Raw genomic sequence first — 4,210 nt, forward strand, 5'->3', positions numbered from 1 at the left:
TAATCCAGGAGTCCGGCTGAAGGTATAGTCCGGCTACCCGAACACCCCCTAATCCAGGACTCCCTCAATAGGACTATTAAATATGCATAGGAATTTAGTATGCAATATTGAATCATAATTTTAGTTATTTGCCACAGTAGAGTATGATAAGGTTTTTGCAATAGTTTATACTAACCTATCTCACGAGTCCTTGTTGAGTTTTGTGTGGATGAAGCTTTTGAGATTTAGGGAGACCGTGATATTAGAGGAATTAAGGAGACACAAAAGCTCAAGCTTGGGGATGCCCAAGGCATCCCAAGATGATATTTCAAGAAGTCTCAAGCATCTAAGCTTGGGGATGCCCCGGTTGGCATCCCACCTTTCTTCTTCAACAATTATCGGTTAGTTTCGGTTGATCCTAAGTTTTTGCTTCTTCACATGATGTTTGCTATTATTAGATGTCAATTTATTTTGTTTTACTTGCTGTTGAATAAATTATCAAGATCTGAAATTATTAAATGTTAGAGAGTCTTCACATAGTTGCATAATTATTCGACTACTCATTGATCTTCACTTATATCTTTCGGAGTAGTTTGTCATTTTCTCTAGTGCTTCACTTAGATTATTTTGAGAGTCTTAAATAGCATGGTAATTTGCTTAAAATCCTAATATGCTAGGTATTCAAGAATAATAAAATTCTCTTATGAGTGTGTTGAATACTATGATAAGTTTGATACTTGATAATTGTTTTGAGATATGGAGGTAATAATATCTAAGTCATGCTAGTTGATTAGTTGTGAAATTGAGAAATACTTGTGTTGAAGTTTGTGATTCCCGTAGCATGCACGTATGGTGAACCGTTATGTGATGAAGTCGGAGCATGATTTATTTATTGATTGTCTTCCTTATGAGTGGCGGTCGGGGACGAGCGATGGTCTTTTCCTACCAATCTATCCCCCTAGGAGCATGCGTGTAATACTTTGCTTTGATAACTAATAGATTTTTGCAATAAGTATGTGAGTTCTTTATGACTAATGTTGAGTCCATGGATTACACGCACTCTCACCCTTCCACCCTTGCAAGCCTCTCTAGTACCGCGCACCTTTCGCCGGTACCATAAAACCACAATTTACCTTCCTCAAAACAGCCACCATACCTACCAATTATGGAAATTCCATAGCCATTCCGAGATATATTGCCATGCAACTTTCCACCGTTCCGTTTATTATGACAAGCTCCATCATTGTCATATTGCTTAGCATGATCATGTAGTTGACATTGTATTTGTGGCAAAGCCACCGTTCATAATTCTTTCATACATGTCCCTCATGCATCATTGCACATCCTGGTACACCGCCGGAGGCATTCATATAGAGTCATATCTTGTTCTAAGTATCGAATTGTAATTCTTGAGTTGTAAGAAAATAAAAGTGTGATGATCATCATTATTAGAGCATTTTCCTAGTGAGGAAAGGATGATGAAGACTATGATTCCCCCACAAGTCGGGATGAGACTCCAGACGAAAATAAATAAATAAAAGAGGCCAAAGAAGCCCAAAGAAAAAAAGAGAAAAGAGGCCATAAAAAAAAGAGAAGGCCCAAATAAAAAATATAAAAAAATGAGAGAAAAAGAGAGAAGGGACAATGCTACTATCCTTTTACCACACTTGTGCTCCAAAGTAGCACCATGATCTTCACGATAGAGAGTCTCCTATGTTGTCACTTTCATATACTAGTGGGAATCTTTCATTATAGAACTTGGCTTGTATATTCCAATGATGGGCTTCCTCAAAATGCCCTAGGTCTTCGTGAGCAAGCGAGTTGGATGCACACCCACTAGTTTCTTTTGTTGAGCTTTCATATACTTATAGCTCTAGTGCATCCGTTGCATGGCAATCCCTACACACTCACATTGATATCTATTGATGGGCATCTCCATAGCCCATTGATACGCCTAGTTGATGTGAGATTATCTTCTCCTTTTTGTGTTCTCCACAACCACCATTCTATTCCACCTATAGTGCTATGTCCATGGCTGACGCTCATGTATTGCGTGAAGATTGAAAAAGTTTGAGAACATCAAAAGTATGAAACAATTGCTTGGCTTGTCATTGGGGTTGTGCATGATTTAAATATTTTGTGTGGTGAAGATGGAGCATAGCCAGACTATATGATTTTGTAGGGATAGCTTTCTTTGGCCATGTTATTCCGAGAAGACATAATTTCTTAGTTAGTATGCTTGAAGTATTATTATTTCTATGTCAATATGAACTTTTGTATTGAATCTTATGGATCTTAATATTCATACCACAACTAAGAAGAATCACATTGAAATTATGCCAAGTAGCACCCCGCATCAAAAATTCTGTTTTTATCATTTACCTACTCGAGGACGAGCATGAATTAAGCTTGGGGATGCTGATACGTCTCCAACGTATCTATAATTTTTGATTGCTCCATGCTATATTACCTACTGTTTTGAATGTTTATGGGCTTTATTATACACTTTTATATCATTTTTGGGACTAACCTATTAACCCAGAGCCCAGTGCCAGTTTCTGTTTTTACCCTATTTAGGGTTTCAAAGAAAAGGAAAATCAAACGGAGTCCAATTGACCTGAAACTTCACGGAACTCATTTTTGGAAGGAAAGAAGCCCAAAAGACTTGGAGTGCACGTCGGGGGATCTGCGAGGAAGTCACGAGGCAGGGGGGCGCGCCCACCCCCCTGGGCGCGCCCTCCACCGTCGTGAGCCCCTCGTGCCCCCCTGACGTACTTCTTCTGCCTATATATCTCCATATACCCTAAAAACATCCGAGAGCACAATAGATCGGGAGTTCCGCCGCCAGAAGCCTCCGTAGCCACCGAAAACCAATCTAGACCCATTCCGGCACCCTGCCGGAGGGGGAAATCCTTCTCCGGTGGCCATCTTCATCATCCCGGTGCTCTCCATGACAAGGAGGGGAGTAGTTCTCCCTCGGGGCTGAGGGTATGTACCAGTAGCTATGTGTTTGATCTCTCTCTTGTGTTCTTGAGATGATACGATCTTGATGTATCGTGAGCTTTGCTATTATATTTGGATCCTATGATGTTTTCTCCCCCCTCTACTCTCTTGTAATGAATTGAGTTTCCCCTTTGAAGTTATCTTATCGGATTGAGTCTTTAAAGATTTGAGAACACTTGATGTATGTCTTGCCGTAGATATCTGTGGTGACAATGGGATATCACGTGATTCACTTGATGTATGTTTTGGTGACCAACTTGCGGGTTCCGCCCATGAACCTATGCATAGGGGTTGACACACGTTTTCGTCGTGATTCTCCGGTAGAACTTTGGGGCACTCTTTGAGGTCCTTTGTGTTGGTTGAATAGATGAATCTGAGATTGTGTGATGCATATCGTATAATCATGCCCACGGATACTTGAGGTGACATTGGAGTATCTAGGTGACATTAGGGTTTTGGTTGATTTGTATCTTAAGGTGTTATTCTAGTACGAACTCTAGGGCTGTTTGTGACACTCATAGGAATAGCCCAACGGATTGATTGGAAAGAATAACTTTGAGGTGGTTTCGTACCCTACCATAATCTCTTCGTTCGTTCTCCGCTATTAGTGACTTTGGAGTGACTCTTTGTTGCATGTTGAGGGATAGTTTTATGATCCAATTATGTTAGTATTGTTGAGAGGACTTACACTAGTGAAAGTATGAACCCTTGGCCTTATTTCCTATCATTGCAATACCGTTTATGCTCACTTTTATCATTCGTTACCTTGATGTTTTTATAATTTCAGATTACAAATACCTTTATCTACTATCCATATACCACTTGTATCACCATCTCTTCGCCGAACTAGTGCACCTATACAATTTACCATTGTATTGGGTGTGTTGGGGACACAAGAGACTCTTTGTTATTTGGTTGCAGGGTTGCTTGAGAGAGACCATCTTCATCCTACGCCTCCTACGGATTGATAAACCTTATGTCATCCACTTGAGGGAAATTTGCTACTGTCCTACAAACCTCTGCACTTGGAGGCCCAACAATGTCTACAAGAAGAAGGTTGTGTAGTAGACATCAGTACCTCACTGACATAATAAACCGGATGTTCCTTACCGGCCTCCTTGCGTTCTACCACAATTGCCACACTAACGGCTCGTGAATTAGCAGCCACATATAACAGCAAAGGCTCTTTGTCAATGGGAGCCGCAAGAACTGGTGGCTCAGATAACTG

This window comes from Triticum aestivum, chromosome 3A, assembly GCF_018294505.1.
Source record: "Triticum aestivum cultivar Chinese Spring chromosome 3A, IWGSC CS RefSeq v2.1, whole genome shotgun sequence".
NCBI lineage: Eukaryota > Viridiplantae > Streptophyta > Magnoliopsida > Poales > Poaceae > Triticum > Triticum aestivum.